Source organism: Heptranchias perlo, chromosome 29 (assembly GCF_035084215.1).
Source record: "Heptranchias perlo isolate sHepPer1 chromosome 29, sHepPer1.hap1, whole genome shotgun sequence".
NCBI lineage: Eukaryota > Metazoa > Chordata > Chondrichthyes > Hexanchiformes > Hexanchidae > Heptranchias > Heptranchias perlo.
This window is the reverse complement of record NC_090353.1, coordinates 36497421-36513499: the sequence shown is the minus strand read 5'-3', so window position 1 is coordinate 36513499 and position 16079 is coordinate 36497421. Positions and strand designations below refer to the sequence as shown.

The following is a 16079-nucleotide window of genomic DNA, read 5'->3' as shown; positions in this document are numbered from 1 at the left end:
CGAATGTATTTCTCCCTCACCCTCCCAAAGGTAATTAAGTGAAACTGTGTTAATCTAATGTTACAACCTGCATCTTTCAACCCTGACCAGTGGTTTCATTCTAAGGATAACATTTCCATAGTCCCAGGGGGATTTCAACCTCAGTGTTTTTTAATCTTACGAGGTTCAAGTGAGGGCTCCTAATATTGTATTACTTTCTTGGCTCTGTACTTGAGCTGTAAGCAAATCTGATGAAGGCGTCAGGCCCAGTGCTGTGGGAGTAGAGTAACACTGGCTGCAGAACGGTCCGTGAATTGGTGTGAGGATATTGTTAGAGATCAGTCTTTGTACAGATCAGGAACAATATGGATTGTCCAGTAAGAGGGTGAGAAGGAGTGTTATCGACAGGAGTTTGTTGTGGGGAGGATGCGTTACTGTGAATAGTGTCCCCACTATCCAGTCGCAATGTGGTTCCTGCAAAGCTGATTCTCAAAGATGTGGGACACAGTGCAGGGTATCTTAGTCAGAGGCCTTTGACCCTAATTACACGAGATCTGAACTGTATATCATTTCTACAAAGTGCACAGGTCCTGGAATGTCTGATATCGCCCAGTGTTGTCTTCAAAACAAACTCACCGTCCTGTTGGAGGTTCAGGCTGTTGTTACACACCTCCGAGGAGGGACCAAACTGGGTGGAGTAACCCTAACCCTAGCCCTGACCCTAACATGAACCCTACACGGAACCCGAACCCTAACCCTAATCCGGACCCTGACCGTGACCCTGACTGTAACCCGCACCCTAACCCTGACCCTAACCTGAACCCTGACCCGAACCCCAGCCGGGTTGCTGCTCCAACCTGTAACTGTCTGTTGTCAGTACGAGAGTGGCCCACACCCAGAGCCTGGCCCATCTGCCTCTCCGAGGCGGGAGGGTATGAAAGTACCCAATGTCCTGCCTCTTCCAACAAACCATGTGCAGTGTCATGGACTCCGTCCAATTTATTTAATCCCTGGGGGACGTACGTAGCCACAACTAAAACCTCCATCAAGACATTTCTCCCAAAGGGAATGAAGTAAAATTGATAAACTAATATTAAAACCTGCATCTTTCAACCCTGACCTGTAACTGCATTCTAAGGATAACATTTCCATCGTCCCAGGGGGATTTCAATCTCAGTGTTTTTAATCTTACGAGGTTCAAGCGAAGGCTCCTAATATTCTTGGTTCTGTACTTGAACTGCAGGAATAGTTGAAGAAGGCCTCAGGCCCACTGTTGTGCCTCAACATAAGACACATTCAAAGGCCTCGGGCCTGCTGTTGTCTCCGCCCCCGCCTCAACTCATTTGCTGCTGAAACCCTCATCCATGCTTTTGTCACCTCCAGACTCGACTATTCCAATGCTCTCCTGGCCGGCCTCCCATCTTCCACCCCCCATAAACTTGAGCTCATCCAAAACTGTGCTGCCCCGTATCCTAACTCGCACCAAATCCCATTCACCCATCACCCTCTGAGCTCGCTGACCTACGTTGGCTCCTGGTCGGCAACGCCTCGATTTTAAAATCATGGCTTCGTCCCTCCCTATCTCTGTAACCTCCTCCAGCCCTACAACCCTCCGAGATCTCTGCGCTCCTCCAGTTCTGGCCTCTTGCGCATCCCCGATTTTAATCGTTCCACCATTGGCGGCCGTGCCTTCAGCTGCCTGGGCCCTAAGCTCTGGAATTCTCTCCCTAAACCTCTCCGCCTCTCTCTCTCCTCCTTTAAGACGCTCCTTAAAACCTACGTCTTTGACCGAGCTTTTGGTCGCCTGTCCTAATATCTCCTTATGTGGCTCGGTGTCAAATTTTGTCTGATTACGCTCCAGTGAAGCACCTTGGGATGTTTTTTACTACATTAAAGGCGCTATATAAATGCAAGTTGTTGTTATTGTTGTTTGAACTGTAAGCACATCGGGAGAAGGCCTCAGGCCTGCTGCTGTGTTTCAACCTCAGGCTCATTCGAGGGCCTCGGGCCTCCTCTTCCCTCCTTAGCAAATTGCAACCTCTGCTTGCGACTGCGGTCTGCTTTCCACAGAGTCAGTTCCAGCTTGAGACAGTGCCAGTGGGTTTAAGCTGTCAACAAGGACACTGCAGAAACTGTTCTGACTGCAGTCGAACAACTGCTGCAGGGGATCCTCAGTTAGCGAGGAGTCAATTTACAGAAAACCTTCGGTCACCCAGCATGTTATTAACCCGCTCTGCTCCAACCCCACAACTCCTGCCCCCGTGAGGTGTGGCACGGGTTTTTGTGCCCATATCCAGGTTGGCAGAGGTGAAAGGTTTTACAGAATTACATGGAATCTACAGCACAGCAACAGGCCATTCAGCCTAAGAGGTCCATACTACCCCACGCGAGCCTCCTCCCACCCCCCCGTATCCCTCCATTCCCTTCTCCCTCGTGTATGGATCAAGCCTCTCCTTGAATGCAACAATTCTATCTGCATTACCCGCTCCATGAGGCAGTGAGTTCCACATTCTCACCACTCTCTGTGTAAAGAAATTCCTCCTAAATTCTTCATTTGATCTGTCAGTGACGATCTTATCTTCATGCCCCCTTGTTCTGGCCTCCCCCACAAGTGGAAACAGTCTCTCCACATCCGCCCTATCGAACCCCCTTCATAATTTTAAAAACCTTTTATCAGGTCTCCTCTTAGTCTTCAATATGCAATGAAATGTTTAATCTTGTCTTATATTTTAATGTTTTTAAATCTTTACTTACAGTCCTGCTATCCTGGGGCAGCACATAACGTCACTGCAAACCGAGCTGACAACAGCCCTGTACAGTGTGGTACATCCAGTAGGGGCGACAATTGACCTCAGTTCCCCCCCCCCCCCCCCAGTGGCTAAAGAGAAAGTGCACATGTGTGTGCGTGTGCGTCCGTCAGGTGAGGACAGGATTGGGGCCCAGCCGCGATGCCCTCCGTGGTTCAATAGCCGCCGCCAGTCACTCCCCAGGCTCACGGGTGATGAATGGCCGCTTGAGGGAGAGGTGCTGTTACCCGCAGAACCCCAACCCTCCCAGAGAAGAAAAGCACGAACACAAACAATATCTCCTGAATGCGACATGGGTCTCCCCTCGTGTCTAATCCCCTGCGAAAAATGCCAACAGACTCGGTAAAAACAAAAAATCAGCGGCCCACAAATTTGCAGCTGTTAACCGCACATGTGCCAAACAAAGACTTACGCTGGTCGATAATCCCTGTGCTCCCGACTACAGCTCATCTTTAAGGCACTCAGTCTGTCAGTAGCCTGCCTGTCTGTCTCTCTCTCTCTCCGTCTTGTTCCTTTCTCTCTCTCTCTCTCTCTCTCCTTTAAATCATGAGAGCAGGAGAATTAATCTGCCAATCAGGTACCGTAGGCGGCAACGAGACCCAAAGAAACCCTCTTTTGTCGGGAGCTCTGAGTTCTTGAGCAGGTCATTGCTCCAATTCCAACCCACTCGGAACTCATCGATCCACACTCACCCCAGTCTCAGCTTCCCCCCGGACACTGAGACCGTTCACCTTCAGACAACGCCATAAAACTGGACGGTGGATGAGGCGGAGGGGAGGGGTCAGGGGGGGGGCGTCAAGGATCAAGTTTCCCCAGTGCGTGTTTGCCTTCTGGCTGAAAATTCATCAGGAGCCGTTCAACTAGGCGGGTTGCCAACTCTGGCTGGGTGTATTCCTGGAGGTTTCATTACGTGACCCACCCCCCCCGCCCTGGCTCAAACTGCCCCGCCCCCCACTCTCCTACCATTGGTCCTTCCTCCAGGCCCCCCCCCAATGGCCTTCCCACGGCCAATCGGAAAGGGAACAATTGGTGACCCAATTGGATGCATCTTGACTGTCAGTCAAACAGCCCTTTTTTCCCCCATTTCCAATATTTTTACAACTCGTAAACAAAAGTGTTCAAAGAAAATTAAATGCTCCTATAATTCTTCTCCTGGAAAGCTCCAGTGCCAGTACTGAGGGAGTGTCGCACTGTCGGAGGGTCAGTACTGAGGGAGTGTCGCACTGTCGGAGGGTCAGTACTGAGGGAGTGTCGCACTGTCGGAGGGTCAGTACTGAGGGAGCGCTGCACTGTCGGAGGGTCAGTACTGAGGGAGCGCTGCACTGTCGGAGGGTCAGTACTGAGGGAGCGCCGCACTGTCGGAGGGTCAGTACTGAGGGAGCGCCGCACTGTCGGAGGGTCAGTACTGAGGGAGCGCTGCACTGTCGGAGGGTCAGTACTGAGGGAGCGCTGCACTGTCGGAGGGTCAGTACTGAGGGAGCGCCGCACTGTCGGAGGGTCAGTACTGAGGGAGCGCTGCACTGTCGGAGGGTCAGTACTGAGGGAGCGCTGCACTGTCGGAGGGTCAGTACTGAGAGAGCGATGCACCGTCGGAGGGTCAGTACTGAGGGAGTGCGGCACTGTCGGAGGGTCAGTTCTGAGGGAGTGCCGCACTGTCGGAGGGTCAGTACTGAGGGAGCGCTGCACTGTCGGAGGGTCAGTACTGAGGGAGTGCCGCCCTGTCGGAGGGTCAGTTCTGAGGGAGTGCCGCCCTGTCGGAGGGTCAGTACTGAGGGAGCGCTGCACTGTCGGAGGGTCAGTACTGAGGGAGCGCTGCACTGTCGGAGGGTCAGTACTGAGGGAGCGCTGCACTGTCGGAGGGTCAGTACTGAGGGAGCGCCGCACTGTCGGAGGGTCAGTACTGAGGGAGTGCTGCACTGTCGGAAGTGCTGTCTTCCAGATGAGACATTAAATCAGGCCCTGTCTGCCCTCTCAGGTGGATGTAAAAAATCCCACGGCCGCTATTTCGAAGAAAAGCAGGGGAGTCATCCCCGGTGTCCTGGGCCAATATTTATCTCTCAACCAACATCACTAAAACAGATTATCTGCTCATTACCACATTGCTGTTTGTGGGATCTTGCTGTGCACAAATTGGCTGCTGCGTTTCCTACATTACAACAGTGACTACACTTCAAAAAGTATTTCATTGGCTGTAAGGCGCTTTGGGACGTCCTGAGGTCATGAAAGGCGCTGTAGAAATGCCAGTTCCGTCTTTCTTTCATTCCGACTCCCACCTGTCAGTTCGATCGGCATCACTGGGAGAACGAGAGCTTTCAACGAGCGTCTGTGACAGGCTGGGGCTCACAACAGGACAAAACGCACCGACTGTTCTGCCCCCCGGCCTGGTGCTGACTACCCCTGGGTCAGAGATTGGGGGGAGGGCGGACCCGCTACCTGTGAACACCCACTGTGATCACAGTGAGACTGGCTGAAAACACTGATACGGAAATGAGGTCGGGGGTCAGTGTGTGATTGGGTCACTGGATGACAGGCAACAGAATCATTCTTAAATTGGCGGGGAGAACTAATAAAGTGTTAAAGAGTGTGCGAGAGAGTGTGCGAGAGAGTGTGCGAGAGAGTGTGCGAGAGAGTGTGCGAGAGAGTGTGCGAGAGTGAGTGCGAGAGAGAGTGCGAGAGGGAATGTGAGAGAGAGTGCGAGAGGGAATGTGAAAGTGCGTGAGAGAGAGAGTGTGTATGAAAGAGTGAGAAAGAGTGTGTGAAAGAGACGGGTAAACTTTAACTTTCAACCGCTGCGTGGGACACTGGTGGTAGTGGTTAAGAAAGAAAGATTTGCATTTCTATAGCGCCTTTCACAACCTCAGGACGTCCCAAAGCGCTTCACAGCCATTGAAGTACGGCGTCCTTGGTCTGAGTCTATGACCAACGGCAGTCCCCACCGAGTGAACTTCTGTTCCGCTAGGGTACGGGCTGTTGTGACGGCATTATTAATTTTACAGGGAACACCACGATTCATTTAGAGAACAGATCTGTAACTACCTGTAACTTCTTTCTTCTAAATGTCTTTAAGGACTCTTCCTTACTTAGTTTCTCAACCTTTAGCTTTATACAGTTGTCTTTAAGTTGGTTAATTCTTTCATCCCAGACTAAAACCAATACACATAGAGCCTGAATACACAGGGGTTTGCACATTTTATTTATTATCTTAGGATCCAGTTTCTTGCCTGCCGCTCTCTCACATAGCTCCACGGATCAGTTTTAGGTTTGACCTCCTGAAAGGAGTCAAATACATATTTAATAATTACAGTCCCCCGTAACGGCAGCTTATAGGTTCCATGGCCCACTCCCGCAGAATGACCCCCACTGTCACACTCACCCAGGCTCTCTCCCTCTCTCTCTCTCTCTCTCTCTCGTCACATGGTCGGGGGTATTTAACCCCCACTGTACAGTAATGCCCCCCTTCCCCCACCACGCTAACCAGACTCTCCTCCACGAGGCAACACATACCCCGGCCATGGTGCTCCACCGACTGAAGCCCCATGTTGGGCACCAATTGTTCACCAAATAGAACTGAAAAGCAGAGAAGTTATGTTAAACTTGTACAGGACCTTGGTTGGACCACACTTGGAGTATTGTGCACAGTTCTGGTCTCCGTATTATAAAAAGGATATAGAGGCACTGGAGAAGGTACAAAAAAGATTTACTAGGATGATACCAGATCTGAGAGGTTATAACTATCAGGAAAGATTGAACAGGCTGAGGCTCTTTTCCCTAGAAAAGAGAAGACTGAAAGACTGAGGGGTGACCTGATAGAGGTCTTTAAAAATATGAAAAGATTTGATAGGGTAGACGTAGAGAAAATGTTTCCACTTGTGGGGGAGACCAGAACTAGGGGCCATAAATATAAGATAGTCACTAATAAATCCAATAGGGAATTCAGGAGAAACTTCTTTACCCAGAGAGTGGTGAGAATGTGGAACTCGCTCCCACAAGGAGTAGTTGAGGTGAATAGTGTAGATGGATTTAAGGGGAAGCTGGATAAACACATGAGGGAGAAAGGAATAGAAGGATATGCTGATAGGGTGAGATGAAGTAGGGAGGGAGGAGGCTCGTGTGGAGCATAAACGCTGGCATGGACCCGTTGGGCCGAATGGCCTGTTTCTGTGCTGTACATTCTATGTAATTCTATGTAGTTACCATGTCTCTGAAAATAATTTGTGTTCAGGCCCGTCGAATCAAACACGACTACAGATTGATGCACGTTTTAAAATAAAATGTGAGCTTTATCTGTGACAGGCTTCAAAATCAACAAAGCAGCAACATTCCATAACAGTAAGAGAATTATCTCGTTATTTTGCACTCTGAGGCAACCTTACCTAGCGCAGGACACAGCAATCACACCCACACACTCTCTGTCCAGGGAACGGTGCCAGCACAGGCTCTATCACGCAGGATTCTTGCAGTTCTAGGCGGAGACTGACTATTTTATACCTTTCCTTATTGTCGTTCCCCACGGGCTTGTGACTGTCAGCATTTCCCACCAGTTGTATCTCTTCCTGTTCCCACACTCTGTGATTCAGAGAAAGTGTCAAACCAGATGCTGCTCTTCCTGCGGCCTAATAGTTCAGGCCTGGTTCTTCTTGTCCTGACGTCTTATCGCCCAGCTCGCTCGCTTGTGTAGCTGGCTAGTCATCTCTCATTGAGAACCTGAGCTCACTTCCTCAACTATGTATCTCTTTCAACACCAGTGCGTCTGTTCCTGGCTCTCTGTCCACCATGAAGTTCTCACACTGAGTACCCCACTTGCTTGTTCCCTGGTTTCTTGGGTAAGAAAAGCTACTTGTCCCAAATGTTCCTCTTTCACACGCAATTGCAATAGTGGCTGACTGTTCTAGTGAGCTTCTATAAAGAAGTTACACTGTCATTTGTAACTGGTGAGACTGGGGAAGCCGGGGTTGTTCTCCTTTGAGCAGAGAAGGTTTAAGGGGAGTTTTAATCGAGGAGTTCAAATTATGAAGGGTTTTGATAAGAGTAAATAAGGAGAAACTGATTACCGACCCTCCACTGGCAGGGGGGGTTGGTAATCAGAGGACACAGATTTAAGATAATCGGCAAAAGAACCAGAGGGGAGATGAGGTGAAATTCTTTTTAAGCAGCGAGTTGTGATGATCTGGAATGCGCTGCCTGAAAGGGAGCAGATTCAATAATAACTTTCAAAAGGGAATTGGATAAATACTTGAAGGGGGAAAAATTGCAGGGCTGTGGGGAAAGAGCGGGGGGAGTGGGACTAATTGGATATTTCTTTCAAAGAGCCAGCACAGGTACGTTGAGCCAAATGGCTTCCTTCTGTGCTGTAACGTTCCATGATATAAACAGGCAGGATCTGAGAATAAGCATTACTGCACTCTTGCAGCTAATTGCTAATCGACTTTCATGAACATACTCTAATTCAGCTCCAGCATCCCTGCTGCTGCCCAGGATGAGGTAGGTTTTAAGGAGGGTCTTAAAGGAGGAGGAAAGAGAGGTAGAGAGGCGGAGAGGTTTAGGGAGGGAATTGAAGAGCTTAGGGCCTAGACAGCTGAAGGCACGGCCGCCAATGGTGGAGCGATGGAAATCGGGGATGCGCAAGAGGCCAGAATTGGAGGAGCGCAGAGATCTCGGAGAGTTGTTGGGCTGGTGGATAGGGTTGGGTGGGATTGCTGATTCATCGGGTGCTACTATATTTTGTGAAAGTTGTCCAAAAACTGATAATGTCTGAGCTACTTTCAGCTGACTAGGGAGCCACTGCTTCTCTCTGTGTAATTGTTTGTACTTTCATCATTCTCTTGTCAGGGTCCCTGATTTGTCCACTTGATTAGCTTCCGATGGGCCCCAGGAGCCTCTCTCAGCTCCCCAAACAACCTCCTTACCGACACCTTCTAGTCAACAGCAACTGCCAATTATTTCTTTGCTGAGCTGATTTCTACTCAAGGCGTCTCTGCTCCTTCTCGACCCGCTGTTACTTCCATTGTTAGGATTGATTATTCACTCGCAGAGGAACAGTGTGTAGGATGGTGTAACCCAGTCTTCTGCATGGAGGTGTCAGCCATGGCTCAGTGGGTAGCCCTCCCGCCCCCCCCCCCCCACCGACTCAAATAGGCCGTCGGGTCAAGTCCCACTCCAGGAGACTTAAATACATAATCCAGGCTGATACTCCTGTTGCAATATTGAGCGAGACGTTCAACCGAGGCCCCGTCTGCCCTCTCAGGTGGATATAAAAGATCCCATGGCCACTATTTTGAAGAAGAGCAGGAAAGTTCTCCCCGGTGTCCTGGGCCAATATTTATCCCTCAATCAACATCACTAAAAAAACTGATTATCTGGTCATTCTCTCATTGCTGTTTGTGGGATCTTGCTGTGCGCAAATTGGCTGCTGTGTTTCCTACATCACAACAGTGGCGACACTTGAAAAGCACTTAATTGGCTGTCAAACACTTTGGGATGTCCTGAGGTGGTGAAAGGCACTATATAAATGCAAGTTCTTTCTTTCCACTTGTGGTGTTAATTATTTCTCTGGGTTAGATAACGAGCAAACACTGAGCCGGCAACAGGGAATCTGCCGACAGTGAGATGACAAAGCACAGCCAGCTTCCTTATCTCTAAGGAGTGTTAGCTGAGTATTGTGGTCGTGAAGTTTACTCTCGTGATAACAATTTTCAAAAGGGTCTCTGCAGAGAAATTTTACAAAGAGGAATAATTTGCGGGGGCCAGTTAACACAAACAGTGAGGCTTCTGTCACTCGGCACCTCGAGGTTCAAGTAACTCTAACCGGGCATCAGTTGTTCCCTTTCTTGGGCCAGAGAGGTTGAGTGGCCTTGCAGGAGCATAAATCTCCTCATTAAAAGGGTCCTTACGCTGTTAAGTACCAGCCCTAACTTTCTGCGGCGAGTTTAATGGGTAATTAATGTGCAAATGTTCCAATTTCTTGAAACTCACGGGGAGGTTGAGGACGAGCTGCTGTTTTCGCGAGGCTAACGGTGGAGCGGCAGGAATTGTCCAGCGACTTGTGGCGATTCGCAACTCACGGGTGATCTCTTCCCCGTCACAAGTCGCTGGACGATTTACACATTGATGATGATGCGCGCGGTGGCATTAAACTCCCCCTTATTTCACCAGCAAATTCCAGGCCATTATTTCCCTCTCCTCCAGTTTTGTTCCCTCCTCCTCTGAAGCCCTTTGCCTGGGGACAGTTCCACCAGCACTGAGCCTCTATTTGTACCTTTCCCAGGAGATTAAACAAACTGAGGGCTGAGGCTGTGACAGTGTGAGGCCGAACGACCTTCTTCTGCTCCGTGCTTTTTGTGGTGTCATCTAGTGTCAGCCCTGGCTCAGTGGGGAGCACACTCCGCCTTGAGACCAGATAAAGGTCATGGTCCCAGCCCCACTCCCACTCCAGGCTGACACTCTCCAGTGCAGTGTCGAGGGAGTGCTGCACTGTCGGTAGGTGCTGTCGACATTTATCCCTCAACACCATCTTATCTGGTCATTATCACGTTGCTGTTTGTGGGATCTTGCTGTGCACAAATTGGCTGCTGCATTTCATACATCACAACAGTGACTACACTTCAAAAGCGATTTAATTGGTCGTAAAGTGCTTTGGAACATTGTGAAAGGTGCTATATAATTGCAAGTTCTTTCTTTATTGGCCACAGGGCAATAAAGAAAGTGCGGGCAGGGCGAGGTGGGAATTTCATCCGATCATATCTGCGGCATCTTAAGTCTCGTGGCAGGATTCCCTCCGACTGAAACTTATAGCGATCGGGATAGTTTTTTTTAAAGACTATGAACAAAGAGAATCTCGGTCCCTCCTCACCAACTTCAAGAGAGGGGCTCGTCAATCAATGCCTGAGACTCGGGGATGGGTTCGGGGTGGGGCGACTGTGTGTTGTGTTTGTAACAGTGAGAAGAATCTGCCTGTAACGTCGGCCGTGCTCAAGATGGGGAGTGGGGGAGGGAGAGGGACGCATCGGATTAGTATCTTGGTCCCGGCCCAATTCCGAGCTGTCCCTCCAGAGTCCCACTGGAACGGTCGAGGGAATGTGGTCACATTGGGGTCGATCTGGACTTTGTCCGGTGGTGTGAAATGAGCTGCCGACTCGCGATCACCCGGATTACACCAACCCCAGTGTGTGTAATTCCAGAGTCATATTAGAAAGAAAGAAGAAAAGAACTTGCATTTATACAGCGCCTTTCACCACTCAGGACGCCCCAAGGCGCTTTACAGCCAACGGTGCACTTTTTTGAAGTTTAGTCACTGTTGTAATGTAGGAAATGCAATTTGTGCACAGCAAGATCCCACAAACAGCAATAGGAAAATTGACCAGATCATCTGTCTTAGGTGTTCGTCGAGGGTTAAATATTGGCCCACGACACCGGGGAGAACTCCCCCTGTTCTGCTTCGAAAAAGTGCCATGGGAACTTTTACATCCATCTGAGAGGGCTGACGGGGCCTCGGTTTAACGTCTCATCCGAAAGACGGCACCTCCGACAGTGCACTGGGAGTATCAGCCTGGATCATTTGCTGGTCTATTATTATTCAGTGTGTGCAATTCTGGAATAGATGGTTTGTCTGTTTCAGTGTATGAGGTCATGTGATGCTTCACAAGGCAGCGATAGAATTACCATTAATGATAAATGAGAGGACAATGGCAATGAATTGTTCCGTGTCGGTGTGGACCTGGCACTGTGTGTGAATTTTTTTTAATCGTTCATGGGATGTGGGCGTCGCTGGCGAGGCCGGCATTTATTGCCCATCCCTAATTGCCCTTGAGAAGGCGGTGGTGAGCCGCCTTCTTGAACCGCTGCAGTCCGTGTGGTGAAGGTTCTCCCACAGTGCTGTTAGGAAGGGAGTTCCAGGATTTTGACCCAGCGACGATGAAGGAATGGCGATATATTTCGAAGTCGGGACGGTGTGTGACTTGGAGGGGAACATGCAGGTGGTGTTGTTCCCATGTGCCTGCTGCCCTTGTCTTTCTAGGTGGTAGAGGTCGCGGGTTTGGGAGGTGCTGTCGAAGAAGCCTTGGCGAGTTGCTGCAGTGCATCCTGTGGATGGTACACACTGCAGCCACTGTGCGCCGGTGGTGAAGGGAGTGAATGTTTAGTGTGGTGGATGGGGTGCCAATCAAGCGGGCTGCTTTGTCCTGGATGGTGTCGAGCTTCTTGAGTGTTGTTGGAGCTGCACTCATCCAGGCAAGTGGAGAGTATTCCATCACACTCCTGACTTGTATGTTGTAGATGGTGGAAAGGCTTTGGGGAGTCAGGAGGTGAGTCACTCGTCGCAGAATACCCAGCCTCTGACCTGCTCTCGTAGCCACAGTATTTATATGGCTGGTCCAGTTAAGTTTCTGGTCAATGGTGACCCCCAGGATGTTGATGGTGGGGGATTCGGCGATGGTAATGCCGTTGAATGTCAAGGGGAGGTGGTTAGACTCTCTCTTGTTGGAGATGGTCATTGCCTGGCACTTGTCTGGCACGAATGTTACTTGCCATTTATCAGCCCAAGCCTGGATGTTGTCCAGGTCTTGCTGCATGCAGGCTCGGACTGCTTCATTATTTGAGGGGTTGCGAATGGAACTGAACACTGTGCAATCATCAGCGAACATCTCTATTTCTGACCTTATGATGGAGGGAAGGTCATTGATGAAGCAGCTGAAGATGGTTGGGCCTCGGACACTGCCCTGAGGAACTCCTGCAGCAATGTCCTGGTGCTGAGATGATTGGCCTCCAACAACCACTACCATCTTCCTTTGTGCTAGGTATGACTCCAGCCACTGGAGAGTTTTCCCCCGAATGAATTGTTCCGTGTCGGTGTGGACCTGGCACCGTGTGTGAATGAATTGTTCCGTGTCGGTGTGGGCCTGGCACTGTGTTTGAATGAATTGTTCCGTGTCGGTGTGGGCCTGGCACCGTGTGTGAATGAATTGTTCCGTGTCGGTGTGGGCCTGGCACTGTGTTTGAATGAATTGTTCCGTGTCGGTGTGGACCTGGCACCGTGTGTGAATGAATTGTTCCGTGTCGGTGTGGACCTGGCACCGTGTGTGAATGAATTGTTCCGTGTCGGTGTGGACCTGGCACTGTGTGTGAATGAATTGTTCCGTGTCGGTGTGGGCCTGGCACTGTGTTTGAATGAATTGTTCCGTGTCGGTGTGGGCCTGGCACTGTGTGTGAATGAATTGTTCCGTGTCGGTGTGGGCCTGGCACTGTGTGTGAATGAATTGTTCCGTGTCGGTGTGGGCCTGGCACCGTGTTTGAATGAATTGTTCCGTGTCGGTGTGGGCCTGGCACTGTGTTTGAATGAATTGTTCCGTGTCGGTGTGGGCCTGGCACCGTGTTTGAATGAATTGTTCCGTGTCGGTGTGGGCCTGGCACTGTGTGTGAATGAATTGTTCCGTGTCGGTGTGGGCCTGGCACCGTGTGTGAATGCTGAGACCTTCTGTCAAACACAACCCCAGGACCACGAGGCCATGTTAGAATCTGATCTTAACTACCGCTCCCATTTTCTCAGACTATTCTGCTGATACCATTTACACCCCCTCTGGAACCATCTTTTGTTTCTTTACTTGTCCCATTATCACCCTCTTTTGCCTCGCACCATTATCCCTTTTGTCAGTTAATCACTCCCGCCCTCCGCCCTATCGCAGACCTTCCCTTTTGTTCTCTCCTCCCCCCTCTCCATTCTCCCTGGCTCTGTACTTGTTTACATCGAATCTACAGCACAGAAACAGGCCATTCGGCCCAACAGGTCCATGCTGGTGTTTATGCTCCACACGAGCCTCCTCCCTCCCTACTTCATCTCACCCTATCAGCGCATCCTTTTATTCCTTTCTCCCTCATCCAGCTTCCCCTTAAATGTATCTACACTATTCGCCTCAACTATTCCTTGTGGGAGTGAGTTCCACATTCTCACCACTCTCTGGGTAAAGAAGTTTCTCCTGAATTCTTTATTGGATTTATTGGTGACAATCTTATATTTATGACCTCTAGTTCTGGTCTCCCCCACAAGTGGAAACATTTTCTCTACGTCTACCCTATCAAACCCTTTCATAATCTTAACGACCTCTATCAGGTCACCCCTCAGTCTTGCCTTTTCTAGAGAAAAAAGAGCCCCAGCCTGTTCAGCCTTTCCTGACCGTTATAACCTCTCAGTTCTGGTATCAACCTTGTGAATCTTTTTTGCACCTTCTCCAGTGCCTCTGTATCCTTTTTATAATTTGGAGACCGGGGCATAATTTTAGTCTGGAGCCGGAAAGGGGGGTGAGGGGGAATCGTGGACGGGAAATCCGGAAGTGGGGGTTTCCCGGACGTCCTTACGATTTTGACTTAGGGATGTCTTTTTTTTTTGACGGTTTCCTGCCCGACAGGCCGGCCTGACTGACAGGCTGGTCTCAGCCAGATGGGAGAAGAGCAAGGAAGAGGTAAGTGTTGAGGTAAATCTTAGATTGGATGGATGGGGGGTCGGGGGGGGGAGGCATCGGCAGGCATTGGGGTCGCCGGGGTAGGGGGGAGGGGAAGTTAGTCATCAGGGGTCAGTTACCGAGAGAGGGGGGGGGTCGCAATAGTTGGGGGGGGGGGAGGGGGGGGTATCGCGATCGTTGTGGTGGGGGGGCGTGATTGTTGTTGGGGGGGTCGATGCAGGTAGGCTTGTTGGGCCTGGGTGAAGCACTCCTGCTCCTCTGGACCCACAAGCTGTGCTCTAAAGGCACTTACCTGCAGTAACGGGCCTTCCCGTCTGCTCTCACGCAGGGTGAATGAGAAGGCCCGGGAATCCCGGCCCCCAGAGGCTAAAATCACAAAACCTGAAAAATATGGAGGTCCGCAGCCTCCTCGATAGGTTTTAGCCGCCTGAGAGCGGGTTGGTCGCCCGCCCCTCGTCCCGTCCCGGTGAAAACCGGAAATGGGCGGGTTGGGAGTGAGTTTGAAATTGTTGCAATTTTTAATGCCCCCAATCCACCCGATTTTCCAGGTTAAAATCATATCCCAAAACTTGCTTATAAAGTGTTAACTCTCTAACTTCTTCCAATTCTGATGAAAGGTCGTTGACCTGAAACGTCTGTTTCCCTCTCTCCACAGATGTTGCCAGGCCAGCTGAGCGTCTCCAGCATTTTCTGTTATTATCTCAGATTCCCTGCATCTGCAGTATTTTACTTTTGTTTTACAATCAAGTTCGTTTAGCGGGAGAACTGTACACCTGGAGATGACACTGCATGATATTTTTTGCACCGACACTGAATGCATTCCTGATGAACTCTGCCGTCTGCTAACGCAACGCAACGAGCAGGGAGACAGAGGAGGGGGAAACAAGGATAGAAACGAAAGACAGAAAGGGAAGAAGCAATAGTGGAAGGCAGAGAAAACAAGGGCAAAAAACAAATAAGGTCATAGTGCAAAATAAAACTAAGATGACCAGCAGTCTTAAAAAGACAAGTCTAAAGGCATTGTGTCTTAATGCGCGGAGCATTCGCAATAAGGTGGATGAATTAACAGCACAGATAGATATTAACGGTTCTGATATAGTTGCGATTACGGAGACATGGCTGCAGGGTGACCAAGGGTTAGAACTGAACATCCAGGGGTATTCAATATTTAGAAAGGACAGGCAAAAAGGGAAAGGAGGTGGGGTAGCGTTGTTAGTAAAGGAGGAAATCAATGCAATAGTGAGGAAGGATATTGGCTCGGAAAATACGATGTGGAATCTGTATGGGTGGAGCGAAGAAACACCAAGGGGCAGAAAACGTTGGTGGGGGTTGTCTATAGGCCCCCAAACAATAGTGGAGATGTAGGGGAGGGCATTAAACAGGAAATTAGAGACACATGCAAGCAGGGTACAACTATAATCATGGGTGACTTTAATCTACATATAGATTGGTCAAACCAAATTAGCAATAATACTGTGGGGGAGGAATTCCTGGAGTGTGTACGTGATGGTTTTCTAGACCAATACGTTGAGGAACCAACTAGAGAACAAGCAATCCTAGACTGGGTATTGTGCAATGAGAAAGGATTAATTAACAATATTGTTGTGCGAGGTCCCTTAGGGAAGAGCGACCATAACATGATAGAATTCCTCATTAAGATGGAGAGTGAAGTAGTTGAATCCGAAACTAGGGTCCTGAATCTAAATAAAGGAAATTACGAAAGTATGAGGTGCGAGTTCGCTATGATAGATTGGGGAACTTTACTAAAAGGGATGATGGTGGATAGGCAATGGCTAATATTTAAAGAACGTTTGCAGGAATTACAACAATTATTCATTCCTGT

At 49.6% G+C, this 16079-nt stretch overlaps 1 protein-coding gene and 1 long non-coding RNA gene across 4 annotated transcripts in view; one reads left to right on the top strand and one right to left on the bottom strand.

The window, feature by feature from the left end:
* Positions 1 to 16079, bottom strand: part of ano8b (anoctamin 8b) — a 69514-nt gene that overhangs the window by 41316 nt on the left and 12119 nt on the right. Inside the window, exon 1 of one of the 3 annotated variants that reach the window (XM_067968553.1) lies at positions 3199 to 3558. The exons of the other annotated variants lie outside the window; for them this stretch is intronic. The gene's annotated coding sequence lies outside the window, so the exon portion shown is untranslated. Of the gene's footprint in view, positions 1 to 3198; positions 3559 to 16079 lie in introns of those variants that run through there. 3 annotated transcript variants of the gene reach the window in all.
* Positions 3884 to 15382, top strand: LOC137299807 (uncharacterized). The gene is made up of 3 exons (XR_010957987.1): positions 3884 to 4052; positions 14183 to 14236; positions 14892 to 15382. It is a non-coding gene; the product is annotated as an uncharacterized lncRNA (long non-coding RNA).